Below are 22231 nucleotides of genomic sequence, written 5' to 3'. Positions count from 1 at the left end.
GATGGTATGTTTTGCAACAGACATATATATAGTAATGTCCTTGAATTTGCAATGATCAAAATACAGATCATGTACCAACGCGTTTGCTTACAGGGATCTGAATACACATCGTTATACTTTTTAACACAATATAGGTATCTGTTATCCTGAAATGTCTTGTTTCCTTGCAAACTAAAGGCGGGTTTTCGTTCAACAGAAAATGCATCTATCGAGGGAAGGGCTTTTGTTATACGTTAAAAATTGTCTGTAAGTCAGAAATTTGTGATAAGGTGCAAGAAATCTTTATGCAAAAGGCAATTAACTGGTTTTTTTTTCTTTTTCAACGAGGACTACAATATGTATGACGTTAGAACCGACAAATAAAAAAATGTTGACCTTTGATATAACCTATGTTATCCTTCCCCGAAAACCAAATATATATGCGGTTACGTAATCAGTTAGAAATAATCCTTGAGTAAAAACCAACGATTTTAAAAACAACACTTGATTTGAAAACATCTATGATTGCAATTTTATTTTGGAATCAATTTCTTTGCACTTTGAGACTTCTATCTGTGCTACTTGTCGAATGTGTCCTACAGTACTTGCAACCTTAGGTGTTACTGTTTGACGTGAACTTGACTGATCGGTGAATGATCGATGACGGATGTTTGACTGATCGATGACTGATCGGTGATCGATGACCCATAGAATCCGACAGATCCGTCAAATAAGCTATGTGAGAGTTACCGTGACAACGGTCAGCGATCGATCAGTTACTTAATTGTATGCACGGATCGGACGGATACGTATATAATTACATTTTTTATGTAAAACGAACTCCATATTATTTACATTCGATAAACGCAGACCTCTACAAAGACACCTTTACTCCTTAATTTGGAATCAACTTGGTTGCAATAACGCATAAAAAAAATATAAATTACTTTTCACGCATCATATGTATTACTTCATATTCTCTTATTTTAATTTCTGCCAAATAAATTACATAAGTGCAAAATAATGTCATGCTCAGAATGTTTCTGTTCCACTAAAAAAGCGATAAAATGTTATCATTAAAAATAAGTACTCTATTTAGCAATTATGCATTTTAATGTCACTAGATGATGAAAATAAAAATAATATAACAATTAAGATACTTAAAGCCTTGTTTGGGTTGATTATGAGTGTTGTTTTGACTATTGTTTTAAAATACTGTAAATATTTCTTCTTTTTATAAAAAATAATGCAATGTTATTTGTTATTACTGTAGTTATTCTAAAGGCAATCAAGATAAGTTTTTATATAGAATTTAAATATAATAAGGATTAAAATACTTAAACTTTTGTCTATGTTGAATAAGAATGCAATAATTTCTTTATTTTGAAAGCAATAATGAATAACCATAAAATATCAGTATTTTTTGTTAATTAGGATTGATTGTTTTTCATTAAATGTGTTGAATGTTAAAAAAAAGATACTAAAATGTTGTTCGCATTAATTAAAATTACCGTTTTCTCTTCTTTTGATACAAAATAATGCAATCTTATTTGTAACTAGTTATTTCAAAGGCCTCATGATGACATTTTTTTATAAGAATTTTGATAATGTAAGGAAAAAAATACATAAACTTTTGTTTGTGTTGAATATAAATGGAAACATTTCTTTATTTGGATAGAAATTATGAACCGCTATTTGATTTCAGTACTTTTTGTACATGAGGATTGGTTGTTTTTCATAAGATATGCTGAATTTCATGGAAAAGATACTAAATATTTGTACGCGTTACTTAAAAATGCAAATATTTCTTCTTCTATATCAGAAATAATGCAATGTCAATTGCAATCAGTCAGACTTTAGATAAGTAATTTTGTATGAAGTGTGAATAACTTAAGGATAAATATTCATAAACTTTTGTTTTTGTTGAATGAGAATCATTCATTTCTTCATTTGAATAGAAATTATTGACCGCCATTGGATTTTTGTACTTTTTATAGTTTAGGATTGGTAATTTATTTTTATAACATTAAAAGAATATCAGAGAAAATATACTAAAATGTTGTTTGCATTGTTAAAACTAACCAATTATTCTTCTTTAGATAAAAAAGAATGCGATGTTTTTGTAACTAGTTGTTTCAAAGGCCTCAAGATTAGATTTTTTGATGAGAATTTTGATAATGTAAGGAGAAAAGATACTTAAATTTTTGTTTGTGTTGAATATAAATGCAATAGTTTCTTTATTTTGATAGAAATTATGAACCACATTTGATTTTAGTAATTTTTGTACATCAGGATTGGTTGTTTTTCATAAAATTAAAAGAATATCAGAGAAAATATACTAAAATGTTGTTCGCATTGTCAAAACTAACCAATTATTCTTCTTTTGATAAAAAAGAATGCAATGTTTTTTGTAACTACTTGTTTTAAAGGCATCAGATTAGACTTTTTAATGAGAATTTTGATAATGTAAGCAGAAAAAATACTTAAACTTTTATTTGTGTGGAATACGAATGCCATTATTACTTTATTTTGATAGAAATTATGAACCGCTATTTGATTTCAGTAATTTTTGTACACAAGGATTGGTTGTTTTTCATAAATTATACTCAATATCAGGGAAAAGATACTTAATTTTTGTACGCGTTGCTTAAAAATGCAAATATTTCTTCTTCTATAGCAGAAATAATGCAATGTCAATTGTAATCAGTCATTATAAATAACTTTAGATAAGTAGTTTTGTATAAAATGTTAATAATTGATGAATAAATATGCATAAACTTATTTTTTTTGTTGAATAAGCATGCAATCATTCTTTATTTTAATGGAATTTATTGATCGCCATTGGATTTTTGTACTTGTTATAGTTGAGAATTGGTTGCTTTTCATAAAATTAAAAGAATATCAGAGAAAATATACTAAAATGTTGTTCGTATTGTTTAAAATTACCAATATTTCTTCTTTTGATAAAAAGAATAACTCAAAAATTTTTGTAACTAGTTGTTTCAAAGGCCTCAAAATAAGATTTTTTAATGAGAATTTTGATAATGTAAGGAGAAAAATACTTAAACTTTTGTTTGTGTTAAATATTAATGCAATAATTTCTTAATTTTGATAGAAATTTTGAACCGCCATTTGATTTTAGTACTTTTTGTACATCAGGATTCGTTGTTTTGCAATAAATGCCTTTAGATAAGTATGTATAGAATGTGAATAGTTGAAGAATAAATATGCATAAAAATTTGTTTTTGTTGAATAAGAATGCAATCATTTCTTCATTTTAATGGAAATTATTGTCTGCTATTGGATTTTTAGACTTTTTATAGTTTAGGATTGGTAGTTTTTTATATAAAATTTAAAGAATATCAGAGAAAATATACTAAAATGTTGTTCGCATTGTTAAAACTTACCGATTTTTCTTCTTTTGATAAAAAAAAAAATGCAATGTTTTTTGTAACTATTTTTTTCAAAGGCCTCAAGATAAGATTTTTTAATGAGAATTTTGATATTGTAAGGAGAAAAAATACTGAAACTTTTGTTTGTGTTGAATACGAATGCAATAATTTCTTTATTTTGATAGAAATTATGAACCGCCATTTAATTTTAGTACTTTTGTACATCAGGATTCGTTGTTTTTCATAAGATATTCTGAATTTCAGGGAAAAGATACTAAATTTTTGTACGTGTTGGTTAATAATGCAAATTTTTCTTCTTTGATATCAGAAATAATGCAACGTCAATTGCAATCAGTCATTAAAAATGCCTTAAGCTAAGTATGTTTATATAGAATGTGAATAGTGGATGGATAAATATGCATAAACTTTTGTTTTTGTTGAATAAGAATGCAATCATTTCTTCATTTTAATGGAAATTATTGATTGCTTTTGGATTTTTAGACTTCTTACAGTTTAGGATTGGTAGTTTTTTCATAAAATTAAAAGAATATCAGAGAAAATATACTAAAATGTTGTTCGCATTGTTAAAACTAACCAATTTTTCTTCTTTTGATAAATAAATAATGCAATGTTTTTTGTAACTATTTTTTTTAAAGGCCCCAAGATAAGATTTTTTTATGAAAATTTTAATAATATAAGGAAAAAATACTTAAACATTTGTTTGTGCTGAATACGAATGCAATAATTTCTTTATTTTGATAGAAATTATGAACCGCCATTTAATTTCAGTAATTTTTTTGTACAATCAGGATTGGTTGTTTTTCAAAAATTATACTGAATTTAAGAGAAAATTTACATAATTTTTTGTACGCGTTGCTTAAAAATGCAAATATTTCTTCTTCTATATCAGAAATAATGCAATGTCAATTGCAATCAGTCATTATGAATGACTTTAGATAAGTAATTTTGTATGAAGTGTGAATAATTTAAGGATGAATATTCATAAACTTTTGTTTCTGTTGAATCAGAATGCAATCATTTCTTCATTTTAATGGAAGTTATTGACCACCATTGGATATTTTTTACTTTTTTTGCATCATAATGGGTTGTTTTTCACAAAATTAAATAAATATCGGGGGGAAGATACTAATTGTCATTCACATTGTTTAAACATTAAACAATTACCAATATTTCTTCTTTTTATAAACAAACCCAGCAATGTTATTTGTAATAAATTATTTTATATCCCGAAAATTTTTTTTATAAGAATTTTATGATAATACGGACAAAAATACTTTAAAATATTGAAAATAATACACCGATCATTTCATTTCATTTTCAAGAGCATTTTCGGAAAATAGAAAAAATAACAATCGCGATAAACAACGTTTTAGCACTTTTCGGGTTTAAATATATAATCTAAATAAAAACGAAAATCACCATTCTTTCATTTTAACATTTAAATTAAGTTTTATCTGCATATTTTTTTTCTTTTCAAATTCTTAAACCTTTGCTAAATAATTATTAAAAAATATGTTGAGCTTTTGTACATGAAAGTTTCGTATTTTCCATGGCGCCGTTTTAATTAATGAAACGAAACTAAGATTCCATCATTTGTATAAGTTCATCAAGTGACGTTGTAGAGTTCAATACGTCAGAAAGGTCGATCGGTCCGATCCGTCTGATCAGTCAAATATTTTTAACATAAGTCTGACGGATTGGTGACGTGAGTTTTACGCGATTTTGACTGATCGGTGACTGATCGATGACCGCTGATTGATCGCTAAAATAGTAACGCCTAAGGTTGCAATACTGTATAGGTCCGCTTCAAAAGTACCAAAGTTCTTAATTTTCCCATTTCAATCGAATTGATTATATAACGCAACGTTCTATTTTATTTTAACATTCAATTTGTAAAGATTTCAAAGATAGAAATATTGACAAATATAAAGCATACCAATTATAGGTTGCATTTTTGCAAAAATTGACAATGTAATTTCTCATTGGAACTCCTTTTACGGCTACAAATGTGTCACTTTCACCTTGAAGTGTGATAAAAAAAATAACATTCCAGAATGGAAACAATACTTATTTATAAGAATTATAGCCTAAAAGGTATCACTGGTTATCCTTAAACTTTGTTTTTACAGTACATTTTCTACGCTCATCTTTATTTCATATTCATTTCTAATTTGAAAACAATACTTTAATTATTGTATGCCTACCCTATGTGCATGTTTTCTGATATGAAATGCATATAACCTGCATCACATTACTTTCATAATAAATCAAAAGCAGTTCAAAGTACTATCAATGTAAAGTTTATTAATAAATCATATCTGCATTCAAGATTATAAAATTCCCAATCTTTCAACTGTCCTAAAATTCATTTTGACCGCTATCCAACTGTCTTTAGTAAGCTGTGGCTCTATGATATGATATATGGAGAGTGAAACAAAGCAAAATAAAATATCTATGTATAAGAAACATCTCCTCAGAAGAGGCGTGTTTGTGAATCAGTTGTTTACAAAATGCAACCTTCAAAATGAGCATGGAGCGTGGTATCGAATAATAATTACTTAATCAGGACCCATCAAATAGATTTAAAGTAGATATGGCATTAACATTTAGCATGAACACTAAAACTCTTGTATGTCAAATTTAATATTGAAATAGTAAATAGGCAATGGACATGATATCAGACGAATTGCATTATTTAGTTTTTAACAAGTTTGGAAGAGTTGCATTCTAAATTTGAACAAGATATTAAAATTAAGCGAATTTATATATTTTATAGTAGCTAATTTAATACTTGTCACTGAGAGGATATCATTCTGGCAAGCAGGAGTTCAAATCATGAAAGGAATAGCTAAAACAAATATTTACGGAAGACTGTTATAATTTAAATATCAATTCATATAACAAATCAGGCAAATTTCACAAAGAGGCTGCCACATCAATAACTTTAAAGATGCTGGCAGCAGCGTAATATTATTAGTAATGCCCATTTTAAGCTTTCGAATGTCAATCTGTGTGTAATTTTTAACGCTTTTTACAAAATTCCTCAGCAATAATTTTAAGAGATAGCATTAGATAAGACCCATATGGTCACTTTTGTCTACGAAAATGAGCTGACAATATAATGAAATTACAATTATACATTTTGTCAAGAAAGTGATGTATTTAAGACCAAGAGTTTCAAAATTGGAATATTTCCTAACTGAATGGTTCACTGAGTAGGATGATAACATGAATTGAGTATCAACAATTTGCAGTGGAGCACATATTTAAGGATAACAGGCATCTATACATTTTTTTGTTATACCTTTCGGAATCTTCTGATTGTCGTAACGATACACATTTTGTGGGAAAAGATAGACAATTTTGGTAATTATAATCGGAACAAAATGTAGCATGGAGTGCCGTCATATCTGTTAAGCATATCGTTGACCCTATATCGTATTTTAATTAGATATTGTTTATGTCATAGATTATGTTTAGGACAAACGTTGTATATAAAAACTGTGTATCTGCCGCAAAATACAGATGGTTTGTATTTCACACAGATTGCTTGATCTACATTTTTATTATCTCTTCTAGATAAATATTGGAATGATATTTATATATATCATTAAATTTTAATAAACTTCCTGTTGTAAACATCAATATCTAAAAGGACCAATTATCGCAAAGTACATCTTTTTTTTTTTATTTCATTTATGCACGGTTTAATTTCAGAAAAAGGAAATCACTGAGTCAAATTTGTAACTTAGCTTCAGAATGCCATTTAAGTGAAATATATCTTGACAACAGCAATGGTATGTTATTTTTATTATTTAGGGCCCTGCATTAAAGATTGGACCTGGATTTTTGAAATGCTTGCCAAAATACATAAACAATGATCATAGTTATAACTCCGATTTTAACACAAAAATAATTTTCAACGTCAGTACAATGAACTGACCAACTATTAACTCTATCATATCGATACACTGCTTGATAAACGTCAGTACAATGAACTGACCAACTATTAACTCTATCATATCGATACACTGCCTGATCAATGTCAGTACAATGAACTGACCAACTAATAATTCTATCATATCGGTACTCTGATTGATCAACATGCGTTAACCGTTCTAGGGAAAACAATACTTGTGTTTACTGATGGTGCTGTGGGTTTATTTTTGATAGACATTAACTTTTCTGATGAATAAATGTGTCTTTGTTTTAACAAATGAATTATATATATTGAACTAAGCTATCCACATGTCTTTGTTACATGCAACACATAAGAAGTAATTGAAAAGTACAGCATTGTTATAAAAAGCGATCCCAAACAAAAAATAAGATATACACATTAATGTATTTCATGGGACGAGTAGGTATTGGACTTTTGGACTGAATGCAAATCATCGTCCTGACCTAAAAATAGATGATTACTAATTAAAAGGTCTACTATTCAATAATATACGACATTTATAATTTTTGTGCGATATTAGTAAACAAATGTACAATCTATGATGAACGGCTACACAAGACCTTAAATTTTACTGTTCTAATTCCTGTATTATTGTTTCCTGTCTAGCATTATTCCCATATCTCATTCTGATACTTCTATGTTTTTAACTTGTTATGGTTCCATAATATGGATATATGCTTATCAAATGGCATTATTTTAAAATAAGGGGACCTCCACGACAAAAAAGGGTCCGTCTTTTAATTACTAATGTCAAGGTTTGAGCGTTCACTAACTTGGTGCCCTGATTGTATTGGTAAAAAATTTACATTTTGTGTATTATTAAACTCAACTACTATATGAAATTACTACCCTTTTCGCTATCATATACAAATATTTTCAATTAAGTGCACTAATATATGTACAAAGTTTGTATATATATGTTCATATTTTATTTTATTTGCTATAAACCGTCAAATTCTCTTTATCGGAAAAGTCTTATTGTGGAAAATCAAAATAATTGACAGATAGTTTCAGTTAAAATTCCGCAACATTTACAATTCATCAAGTCCGTTGAAACTTGCTCCTTCAAGTCCAAAGAAAAGACGAACGTTGTTAATTCCATGCATTGCATAATATGCCAAAAACATCCGCTGAAAGTTTGAGTCAATTTTCTAGAGAAGGGAAGTCGACTTTTGTATCTTCAATGCACAAACGATTGGATGAGGTGTACATCAAGGTTATAGATGAATTTGTTTCATTTGATAGTTTTGAATTTAAAAAAATGCAGGCAGTATACCAACGTTCATGCTACAGTAATAATAATTGTCTCCCTTTAAGAGTGAGAAAGATTATAACCTGACGACAGACAATCATCGTACTGGTGTTTCCCAAGATTCGGGTGTTTGTACGCGTTCTAGAAGTCAGAGATTCGACTAGAGTTCTTGTATAATTTGTTGTAACAAAACATTTAAGAAAGATCTGAATCTCTGCAAGTTTGAATCAGATGGGCGTATTAAGAGTATTTTTAGCCGTGGCAGAAAGCAATGACGATAATTTGAAAGTAGAAATAGTTTGTCATCCATCTTTTAAACTTCATGCACTATATATTTCTGATAGCATTACAAAATATTTGCTAAAAACAAAAACAAAAACAAAAAAATCTGACTCCCTGGAAGCAGAAATCACAGATCACGATAATTCTTTTACTATTGATATATCGGCTATTGACAAAGATTTTATTTTGAAAAAAAATAATTCCTCGTGACAACGTTACTTGATTAATATATAGATCTTTCTTTCCTACTGACTCTAAGTGAAAATATTCTATTTGGAAACTGCATAGAGACTCAGTTGTCATACAACAACAACAATGTCAAGGTAAATCTAACATAATATTCAGTAGAAACATAACTATTGGGGATAGTCAATTAAATGCTGACCTAAAAATTTCTGAGATGCAGACATCAATGTCAACAGTAATAGACACAAATAAGGAACATATATTGCATTCCGCTGCAACTATACTAAGAAAAGACATCGACACTTTACAGATTTCCACAGAAGAAAACCCAACTTCTGATGAATTGTCTCTCCCTTCTTCATTTCATTCTATGCCTTCGTCTTTATTGCAATTCATTTCATGGTTAGTGGATGATACTGCATACAGCCAGTTCTATAATCAGGAAATGGCACCAGAGAAATTGCACAAATACTTGGCAATTGTTGAGTCAATTGTTTCTGTGACCAAAAACAGTTTTACTGCTTTACATTTAAGATTTGCTTTACAAATGTATCATGAGTTTGGTTCGAAACACCTTGTTGAAACAGTAAATGCCAATGAATTTTGTGCTTTGTACAGAGAAGTGCGACTCTATCTAACAAGTATTGAGCGAATTCAAGATGCTATGTACGTCTCGTATAATGTTTCTCTGGTGGGGTGGAGTCTTTTGAAAGAAGGTGCTGATAACATTGATTCGAATACGGAAACAATAGATGAAAAAACACCTTTCATTAAATGACATTGGAAGTTTTCAAGTCAGTAATACGAATGAATCTTCTATTGAACCGGTTAAGCTGAAAAAAAAAAAGATAACGAGAGATCTGTGACACTGACCGAGGATGTCATGTCCATTATGAATTGTGTTGTTTTCCAAAACCCAAATTGCAAACAGAATCACCCAGAGTTCATAATGCATATGGAAAAACATCATTTTGTGCTTCAGAAAGAACAAATTCACAGGATATGTTATAGTGAGATCTTTATCTAGAGGTATTTTTTAACTACCTTTTGCACTACCATCTAACACTCCCTAACTTCCTTTCTGGAGTGGGTACAATAGCACTCATTCAGATGTCAGTCCATAATTTTCAGTTGTTTCATACCAACCCATTATTGATTTGAAGCCACCAAGTTATTGTCAACAGTATATACTATCATAAAAATGCTTTGACATGACCAAGTCTTTTGGACAAGATCATGCTATTCAGACATTTGACAAACAATTGTATGGGAAAAAACACACTCTGCATTCTGCATGTGCCTGTCCCAAGTCAGGATCCTGTTATTCAGTGGTTGTCGTTTGTTTCTGTATATCATATTTGTTTAGTGCATTATTTAATAGTAAATTAGGCCGTTAGATTTTTCGTTCGAATTGTTTAACATTTGTCATTTCGGGGACTTTACGAGCAGCCTATGCGGTATTGCTTTTTCTCATTTTTGAAAGCCAAACGGTGACATAAAGATGTTAATTTCTGTGTCAGTTGGTCTCTTGTGGAGAGTTGTCTCATTGGCAATCATACCACATCTTCTTATCTTTATATTGAATACCTTTTGAAGTATATGGTACATTGCAAGGGGAAAAAAAGGGGGATATAGGTGTAAAACCGATCATGTGATAGACATCTAACCTGAAAAATATACACAACAGTAGATAATACTATGGAAGCAGCAATAATTGTGAAAAAAAACCCTGAAGAAACGAGTAGTCAATAAACAAAAGAAGTATCCGCAAATTAAATTTTAGGTCATATTTGACTGTAGTGTTCTTTTGCTACTGGCTTCATACCTCACCCAATATGCTTGTTTAAAAAATAATTTTGAAGTATTGTCCTTCATGACACTTGATTTTTACCAGAAATTAAAATAATTTATAAGGTTAAGCTGACCTAAACATGCTAAACATTTTATGGTTTGAAAACTGGATTTTTGAAGTTTTGTTTTTAAAACGTCGTTTTGGGATTTTTTTGGTATAAAAATATTTATGATTGAGGTTTATGTATTCAAACAAACATTGCTATCGCCAAAACAGTAGCGTTTGTATTTAGGTAGAGATTAGAAAAAGGATACTGAATTGATAGGGGTGCCGCTGGGGTTCTGTTACCCCACCCTTTTCATATATTTTAGATTTTTAAAATGTATACCTTTTCATATATTGCGTAGGTAAAAATGTAACCTTTTCCAATATTTTTTGAAAAGGTGACCTATTCCAGCAGCACGTCCTATCACCTTGTATATAGGAAGTGGAACCCCCCCCCCCAAGGTGTTTGGTGGGGAGATTAAATACCAAAAATTCTGCCTTCAGTCACCGCACTATATGTAGTATGGGATATATACAAACGGTGATATGGTTGGTTTTTTTTTCTTTCTTTGCAAAAACGTAGTTCATATATATCGTGCAGTTACAGACATTTAATCAAAAGTATACGTCACTGAAATTGTGTCTAAGCTGTGTGTTGTAAAACGAGGCCACACGTTGTAAGACTTCTGCAGATAAAAAAGCATTACTACATGAATATATAGAAATCTAAATGATATAATATTGAAAAAAAATAAGATTGAAGCTCTTGTAAACAAAAGAGATAAAAGAAATCAAGAGAACATTCTGATAATTTTGAAAAAAAAAACTGAAAACATCACAGCAAAATAAAAATAAAAACAGAAACATAAAAAAAAAAACATCATGATCAGATGGTGGTCGAGCAGTTGTCATGATAGAAATCAATGACTATAAACACAATCTCGAGGAAAAAGATGGATTTCGAGTAGCTTTAGATTATACATTATTTTTTTATGTTTGTAGAACTTAACTGCCCTATCTCCTTCTTCCCATTGCATTATTATTTGACTGATTGGTTGGTGTTTAACGCCACTTTCAAAACTATCGTGTTATTTCATGGCGGTCATTTTTTTTTTCGTGAAGAAGACGGACTACCCGGAGAAAAACACCGACCCTCAGTAGGAAAACTGACAATCCTAATCAATTAAAATTGGTCGAGTTAAGTGGTCCCGCACGAGCGGGATTCGAACTCACAATAGCAGGGTTGACTGGCTAGTGATTACAGTAGTTGAACTACTTAGACCACCAAGCCACCGAGGTCCCCACATTGCCTAAAAATGTCAAACAATTTATCATGTTGTGTCTTTACTTCTTTTAAAATATATTTGCTCTCAAAAAACTTTTATAAAAGTCTTCCTGTAATACTATGCCTATTTTGTATACGTATCGCAAGAGGAAATAATCATATTTAGATTTTATTATGTACAAATGTAGATGGTAGAATAAGGTTTTTTTAAAAACCCGATGATTGACCATCTGGATTTTCAGTTGCATTGCAACTTCTACATAGGGAAACGCTAACGATTTATCTGAGTAGGCAATAAATGTATGCTTTGAAATGGAGAACTTACATATAACGACTGCTCTGGACAAGAAAGGCGTTGTATTCTTGAATTTATACTACTTTGGTTTGGAACTATGTTGGGAACACATGCGTATTCCAACACTAAATTTATGATATATCTCAATTTTTTGGACGAATCACATTGACAATTCTATAATTTTTTTATGCTTTTAAATTGAGAGCTAATATATTACGTCTACTCTGAACATGAACGATGATTAGTGAATTTATGATTCTTTTTTTATGGAACTATTTAATGAACACGTGCATTATCCCATATGAGATTCATGATATATAGATATAAGAAGATGTGGTATGAGTGCCAATGAGACAACTCTCTATCCAAGTCACAATTTGTCAAAGTAATAGTTTTTGGATGAATAAGTATCACGTTTACCTTTTTATTTTCATATATTACTACATATCACCATCATATGGTGTCCTTAGTGAAATCCAACTTCCCTGTCATCGAAAATCCGAAAGTTGTCAGACAAAAAATTACCGCACGCAAAATTCAACGACTGAGCATGATGATTTATTAAGATTTATATATGAGAACATTTATGAGAATTTTATTTAATGTAAATACTTAAGCATATGTAAAAATAATACGTGCTGCGCTCATATTTTAATCAATGATAGTAGAGTACGAAAAGTCTGAATTCCGTATAGACACCGATTCATGGTATATTCATAGAATCATTTATAATCGATTTTCTGAATTCACTTGACTAATTATTTTATCTTCACAAAATACAAAACTTTGTTTTTTGCACAGATATTGTTAATAATTTTTTGAACTAATAAAGGGACCAAATACTGCACTTATTATACATCGTCCTTTTGAATTTAAGAGTTAAGCAATATAAAGAATCCCAAAATCCTAGCTGCAATAGAAACATAGGACATTATTTTTAGAATAAGTTCCTTTGTGTTGTAGACTCTATCTCATTAAACTTTGCTGCTCTTTTTCATTCAAGGTGCTTGTTTATGGAAAAAACAAAATATTTAAAAAAATACCATGTAGATTGTTTCTACCGAGAAATTTTGAATCGGATACCTCTATTTCGTAAACATTTGCCTGCTTTATTTGAGGACTTGGTAAATATCCAATATAAACAGCAACAGTCATAAAATAAATATAAGAAGATGTGATATGAGTACCAATAACTGGTGTAAAACCAACGATCTAATCTATATAAAAAACGAGAAACGAGAAACACTTATGAACCACATCAACAAAAATCAATGATTTTACTTGACTAGTTGTTTGTAAATGCATAAAAATTAGTATAAATACTAATAGCAAATTAATAAAAATAACGAATAATGATATATTGGAAGTTCTTGTTTTCAAAATGGCCACCATTTAAGATGCCTACTCGAACTTCAATATCTGAAGTCTTCAGATGATAGTCCTTGTCATCTGTGATGAATACACCATCAAAATTGGTACAGCCATTTATTTTTCATAATTTTTTAAAACATTTTTTCTATCAATTTCCTGGCGGCCAAAATCAGACCGTTATTGATTTTCTGAAATATATTCATAGCTATAAATGTTTGCTTTGACCCTTAACTAAAACTCTGCAAAGTTTGAAGCTATAACAAGCATCTGAATAATTGTTTCACAAAACGTCTGGTCTATATGGGAACCTTTCTAGGCATCGCTGCGCTAAATTGATAAGATATGAATGTATAAGTTTAAACGGTTGCAGAGGACGATGCAAATGTTTAAAGGCAGAATTAAGTTGTACTTCTCTGTTTAAATGTGGAGGATAATGTGATATGATATAATAGACAAAGACAGATATTGTCTGGTTTGACAAAACATGTACAACTCTTTAATTGTGTGATAGTTTTAACGTCATTTGAGAACATTTGAGCAGATGATATCCTTATGACAATACTTGTATGATATGATACTCATAATGTGTCATAGAGGTTTTTTGAAAGTTGTTTCCAGATAAACAATATCAACCAAATGATTTATTTACATCGAATTATGAACTTGGAGATCTACCTATTTTGGCTTAACTTTGAATTTCAAGCGTTTTCAAGATGGCCGCCATTCAATATGAGTAACAAATTGATAAATTGTGTTCAACAAGGCAATTGGTGTAAGCACTGTCACTCTTTTTACCAGGTATCATGTCAGTATCTTTACTAATATAATTTTCATGAATTATTAAAGTAGTTCATAGAAATCAAACGTCCGCCATCTTAAAAATGGCCGCCTTTCACGCCAATATCGACTTTCAGAGTGGGTCCATAGCTGAAAATGTTTTCCATGTTTTATACTACTATAATGCAGTAATATCTGAGCAATTTTGCTTAAAATCTATACAAATCGACTGGACTAAAGGCGTGTAATGAGCTTACCACACTTAATAACAATATAGAAATATATACATAAATATATATGTTTACTGAGTAAAAATAGAATTGAATAAGAATATTTATATTAAATATTAGTATCAGTGTAAGTGTAAGTCACGTTGCAGTAGCTTTTCGCTTTCACATGAATACAATCAGGAGGTGATCGGAACGTTACAGGACTTCATGTTTGGTTATTGCTAGGAAAAGATGGACAATGCCTTTAGCACTTACCCCCTTGCGACAAACGTTTTTTAAGACTCATATCAAGATTTGCCCGCTTCCTACCTTTAATGAGAATTTCAAACAGGTTGCTGAAAGTAGTAAGAGTCCGTGTTTTCCACCAAACAATACGTTAACATCAGGTATACCAAAAGGTATGGTCTGTGATCAAGAAGACCAAATAAGGACATGGAACATACTGTACATCATAAGAGACATTGATTTGCCTAGACAAATAAGCATTTGCTCCAAAACTGGAGGACGGATCTCGGTTTACACTAAAACTTGCAGATGACCGACATCGAAGCTGGAAACGTCCTGGAGAATTATGTTTGGACGGCTATGCTAGTTGATAGATTCGATTGTATCAGTTTGATGGTTTTGGGATGAGTCCTACGCTGAAATAAGTTCATTGTGTTGTGTTACTCTATACTCTAAATGTCCAACGTTATTATACTAACATTTAACGCACTTTCGTGATCCCGTTTATGATTTGAAAAAACGATTGTGTATATCAACAGGATACTGCTAGGCTACATACTTCTCGGCTCACATTTAACGAGTAACGAGAAAAAAATGTCAACACTTTGCCATACTAAAGACTAGACCAGTTTTGATCTGAAACGGTCATTTATATATTTGGGAGTTTAGTTTGACGTCCATTTTTCCCTGAACTAGTACACATTTGAGTTAAGGGTAAGCTGATGCCCGTCTCCGGGTGCGGGATTTTGTTGCTGTGTTGAAGACCCATTGGTTCCCTTGGGCTTCGTTCTGCTCTTTGGTCGGGTTGTTGTCTCTTTGACACAGTCTCCATTTTCGATTCCCCAATTTTATTATTGGTGTCAATTTACGGATTTTAGAAAAAACTCCAAAAAGAATATAGTTATAGCTAAATATCGTGCAATATAAATAACATTCATTTAAATCTAAAAGCCAATATCCAGTAGTATTATTACATTTCAGTGGTAGTTCCAGACCTGTGTCTGGTGTGCAAAGTCGGGTAAAGACGGTTAAAGACGGTTGACTGATGTTGGCTTCTAATTCGTTTGCTGCAATTTAATCGTCCAGTGATTTTATAAAGTTCCATTAATACTATCAAACATCTTAAAAATAACATTTAAATTTGTAACAAGTAAAATTGAAATAAGTATTTAATTCTGTTGTTAAAAACAACATTTGAAATAAAGTTTATTATTGTGAAGGTCTTTGAACTCATAATTTTTTTAATGTAAAAAAAACTGTTTAATTGTTTTGAATAAAATTTGTTCTTAATATGGCGAATTTAATTTTGGTTCTCTTCACATCACTTTCACACAATCTTATGAAATTATTGTTTTCTTTTGTTTTTGTTTATATATAAATGGTTCTTTGGAAAAATCAGAAAACCAACTAGTTGTTTCTACAACTCATATAAAGTATCTTTCCGTAATGATAACAAATGTAAATATACTACATATACTAACGAAAAGAGTGATGATATAATTAAAGATTCAGACGTTCTCCTTGACAGCATATATGTAAGTTTCGGCGATTGCCTTTGTCAAGTTTGTAGGTATTTCTAATTGTACCAATCTAGCCACATTTAAAGGAAATGTCTTCTTTTATTTCTTAAGGAATGACTGTAATATTTTTTCTGTCTATGAAGAAATAACATAAAAAATATGGTGCACACTGAATAACCAGCGGTGCGTGTTATTTCAAAGTGTGCACCACATTTTTTATGTTATTTCGAATAGACAGAAAAAATATTTAAGTCATTTCTTATAATTTAATTTTAAAAAGGAGTAAATCATAATTAAAACGTTGATGACGTCGCGGTCACATGACAAAATTATGTCTATGAGCTGATAGACAAAACACTTTCAGCCAATCAGAAGACGTGTTACATCCAAAATTAAATTATTATGAATTACAGTTAATGGCTCCAACAAAGTACATACCCATTGTAAAGATCTGTCTTAATACCATTTAAGTTGATATAACGTAAAATTGACAAAGCTGTTGTATTAGATATTCACGAATTATTTTGTAATACGGCAGACATTTTATTCAGGGAACATACTTTTAATACAAAAAATGTTCAATAAATGTCTTATTCTAGATTTTGAGAATTAGTTTATGACAGCAAAATTAAAAGCTATACAAAAGTTATGACAAAAAAAGATTATTTTTTTTTCTATTTTTGTACGTTGATGTCTTATTTGGCCCTTTCTCATCATGTGTTTATATTTTCAAACATCTTTTGGTTTGCCCTTGCCTGAACTTTTGATTGTTATTTTTCTATCTTTTTTAAACATTCATGATTGCAATGAACGTTGCATGCATTACTTCTAATTTTAAAATTTAATTAAATTCTACAAATGCATACGCAAATATGAACTAGTATTTAGTACGAAAGAAAAATCAATTGCCTTTCTTTTAAAAAAATGCTTTAATTTGAATTCTTAATTATGAATATCGTACAACTTTGATGAATGAAATATTTATTAACGCAAACCACAGCTATAAAGTAGTGATATCATATTTAAAAACATTTTTTTGTGTGAAAGTTGTAGCGTTGGAAGATGAGTCGATTGTCACATTCATTAACAACGCTGAACATGTTACATGTCATGTCTGTTCTGTTGATGATAAGCACATGGTAACAGGGTCGTCCGACTGAAAAATTAAGGATTTCGGTACCGCCAAATACTACATAGAAATGAGAAGTACACAATTGTGAAGCTGAACTCATCTCTTTTGTCGTAACGTTTTGTAAAGTAACATCGGTAAAATAGTATTTACAGAAAAACTAAGTTCTAAGAGAAATTAAAAAAGTCGGTAAACAACTGCCGCCTTAATTTACCTCAATGCATTTGGTTTCCATGAATAGTTGTATCACTAGATATCATGCAACATTTTCACATTTATATATATAACATTATGTGAAATTGGGACAAATATCATAAAATTGAGAATGGAAATTGGGAATGTGTCAAAGAGAGCAGACAACAGCCGAAGGCCACCAATGGGTCTTCAATGCAGCGAGAAACTCCCACACCCGGAGGCGTCCTTCAGCTGGCCCCTAAACAAATATGTATACTAGTTCAGTTATAATGGACGTCATACTAAACTCCGAATTATGCACAAGAAACTAAAATTAAAAATCATACAAGACTGACAAAGGCCAGAGGCTCCTGACTTGGGACAGGGGCAAACATGCAGCGGGGTTAAACATGTTTTTTGAGATCTCAACCCTCCCCCTATACCTCTAGCTAATGTAGAAAAAACAATAACACAACAATACGCACAGCAAAACTGAGTTTAATAGAAGTCCGAATCCGATCAGCATATCTTCCTGCTGATCTGCAATAAGTTTCACATTAACGACTTTTAAAGAGAATCATCCAATAGTATTCCAAATAAAGTTTCAAAACATTTTGTTTTATACTTTCTGAACAGAGTATTTGGCAATAGATCGATATATGCACCGGGTTGGAAAAAAAATAAAAAAGTATCATTTTCTAAAATATTAATTAAGATAGGGTTTGGTGTTAAACATATTTTATAAAAGATTTAACAATGTATGCTCTCGAACAAATATTTGAAAATCAAAAGGCAATAAGGTTTTCAAAATTAAATTGGTCTTTACAGAATAGCAAAGTCTCCATAAAACAAACATATACATTTGGTTTAACAGTCATTATTTTCGAAAATATTTATATTTTTGAACTTCAAACTATTTATAGACACATTGATTTGATTTAATTAACCAACATCCCAAGTATTTCTACAAACAGTGATGTCCACGGGAAAGGAGCCGTATCGGTTTAGTGGTAGGAAAAATATGTCAAATAGTAGAAATTAATTGAATACCAACCACATTTGCACAACATAAATTAAAAAGATTACCATTTTCTTTTCTACATATTTGCAATGTCATCGTGTAACCACAATACGACAAGGGTCGTTTCAAGATCTCCCATGGCTAAATATTGTGTATGTATAAATTTTACCCATACTTTATGCAAAACAAAATACTAGCAAACAAACATTCGCACAGAAAGACCGTACGAACGTACGAACTAGAAATTATTTAGAAGCAGAGTATGTAACAGTACTATCATTAATGATTAAACTTAAATATTATTGTGTACTAAATATATTTGAGTTCAATAAGAGAGAGTAGAAAGATACTAAAGGGACATTCAAACTCATAAGTCGAAAATAAACAGACAACACCATGGCTAAAAAAGAAAAAGATAAACAAACATACATACATACATACAAAAATACACAAAACACAACATAGAAAACAGGATCCCCACCAAAGACTGGTGGTGATTAACAAGATCTAAAATGTGAATGTTTGTTTTTACCACATCGACAGACTATATATATATATATATATATATATATATATATATAAACAAGTCTAAATTGAAAACAACGTTCAAACCTATGATTGCGTTGGATAAAAACCGCAATTTTTATACGTGTGCATGTAAAACAAATTTCTTTGTAGAGGGGTCTAAATACAGCACAAACAACATTTTCCAAAAGACCAAAAAAGTGAAAAAGTATATTTAAACAAAACGCATTTGACTAGCAGGTCGAACAACGGATGTTCTTAAACCCTGCTGACTGCCATGGCGATTGCCAAATAAACGAATCACAGATGTAACACAATGGATCTTAATTATATTAATTTAATACCAAACAGAAAACAATAAACTTGCGGAAAAGATGGTATACCGCAAACATGAGGTGCAAAAATTTGTACACCATATCCGGATTTCGACAAGTAATGTCTCTTCAGTGATGTTAGGAATCGAAACGGTATTTAAAAGGCCATATAATTTACCTCAATTTGGGATTGACTCTTGAATTTTGAAGAGTCGAAATAGGATGAACGGATCATATAAACCCGAAGGCAAATATAATACAAGCCCAAACGAAAAAATATAAACAAGTCTAAATTGAAAACAACGTTCAAACCTATGATTGCGTTGGATAAAAACCGCAATTTTTATACGTGTGCATGTAAATATATATATATATATATATATATATATAATTCGTCTAAATAACAGTCCAACAATGTTAGATCTGTAAATTTGCGTTATAGATTGTAACATGGCATTTTTTATATCAGACTTCTTATCAGCCCAAGGGCCGACAGGCTCGAGGGATGATTTTGACCATGGGCTGATAAGGGGTCTGATTTATAAAATTTATCTATTGTATTATTTGTTTTGCATTTTTTAATAATATATTTTCCTATTTTCTAATATTTGTTTTTTTATTTTATTCTTCTAAGTTATGTTTTTCACTAAAATGTACCACTGAGGTTTATTTTCCGGAATTTGCAAAATGACGTCAAAATGCTTTGCGATAAATTTAAAGACAGGCATGCGATAATAATCGGAAGCAGTTGAAATAAACCGAAAGCAGTTGATATATACCGGAAGCAGTTGATAACAAAAGTCATATCGCACGGCTAAGACAATTTTTTGAATTTAATGTATAAATTTATGTACAAATTAGTTTTATCAAGGGGTACAATTATAGCATGATTTTCTATAATCATATGATAAATATATATATATATATATACGATTTCAAACATGCCATCATTACTTACATGTGTCTCGAAATATGAAAAGCACAAATGCTTATCTTTATTTCATTATATTTTTTTTTTGTTTGTTAATTCTTGTATTCGTTTCTCTCAAAAAGCAGGTAAGATAAAAGTTATTTAACCTGAAAATTCAACATGCAAGGTGTTTCCCTATATGCGGACAAATCATGAACAATATCTTATTGTAATCTTATTTCTATTTTGAATCTTGCTTTTTTACGATTTTTCGTTATTTTATATAGGAAATATACTACGGTTATGCTTCCATTTTTTAAACTGAAAAGGCGGAAAGTATTCAAAGAAGACAATGTTTAATTGTACACGAACAGATAGAAAAAACATGTACAATTCTTTATATGCGGACAAATTGCTGATTCGACTTAGGAATTGGCATATTTGCATTTTTATTTTAGGAGCATGTATAATCATATTGTAATGGCTGTCGTCATGATAAAGCAATATAGCCGCTATGCAAATAAGCAAATTACCTCAAATTTTGCCATATGAGAACTCCTCGGTACATTGGTGTTTTTTAAAGCATTTCATGTATGAATGGTAATTTTCTACCTTTTCAGCTCTTGCTTCATGAGCTTAAAAAATGTAGTAAATGTTAATTTAATGCTTGGTGATGTTCAACTTTTTTCCTGGATTTGCCTGCATCATTCTGACAGCCAAATGTAAGAAACTTAAATGCTTCATCACTGTTTCAATGACTGCTGTTTTAAAACGCACAAATGACTTTCAATACATGTGTAAGAGTTTGTCTATCATACCCCAGGTCTACCCCCTAAATAAGAACTAAATACATTATGTGTGTATTGATGAAGTATTAAATATTACCAAGTAATGATCGATGCCTTTGATTACAATTAACTGCATTAGCAATTCCCTTACAAGGTTTTAATCAATAACATCATTTAACATTAAATAACAAAATATGTAAAGATTTAAAGTAGCAGAATGACATTCTGAGAGCAAACTATTCAGGCAGTATACATGTATGTTCCCCTCAGTCATGCGTCAGTGCTATCGGTCGAAATACGTGAGAAAATGGTGGTATGTCGAGGAATGCCATTTTATTGCAAACCTCAATTCACAATTTAAAATGAAACAGAAGGGTTTTATATATGTTTATGTATTGAATTTTGTACACAATTACTGGGTTTTAAACACAAATATTCTTCCTTCACTGTTTTTGCCGTTGATGTATGCATTCACATGGGAATAACATAGCCGATAAAGCGCGGTCTCTATGTCACTATATTGAATACTTCAAACTTACTTTCAGAAATGATGAAAAACATATAAGACGGACTTGTCTGTTATTACTGGGGAAAATGCAGTTCATATATACATGTATTTGTATCATAATTTGAATTTGATGTCGATATCGATTTTCTTTACAATGTTTATTGGAAATCAATGAACAGTGCTAGTAAAGACAATAGTATGCAAATAACAACATAATTTTTAAGATTAATTCACTCCGATAAATTCAGT

General features: G+C 30.5%; 1 protein-coding gene across 2 annotated transcripts in view; it reads left to right on the top strand.

Annotated features, from left to right (window-relative positions):
* The window catches only part of LOC127739089 (slit homolog 1 protein-like), a 296950-nt gene that overhangs the window by 106372 nt on the left and 168347 nt on the right, over nt 1–22231 (top strand). The window lies entirely within an intron of this gene.

Source organism: Mytilus californianus, unplaced genomic scaffold (genome assembly GCF_021869535.1).
Source record: "Mytilus californianus isolate M0D057914Y unplaced genomic scaffold, xbMytCali1.0.p SCAF_4, whole genome shotgun sequence".
Lineage (NCBI taxonomy): Eukaryota > Metazoa > Mollusca > Bivalvia > Mytilida > Mytilidae > Mytilus > Mytilus californianus.
Note: the sequence above shows the minus strand (reverse complement) of the source record. Positions and strands in the feature narration are given on the sequence as shown.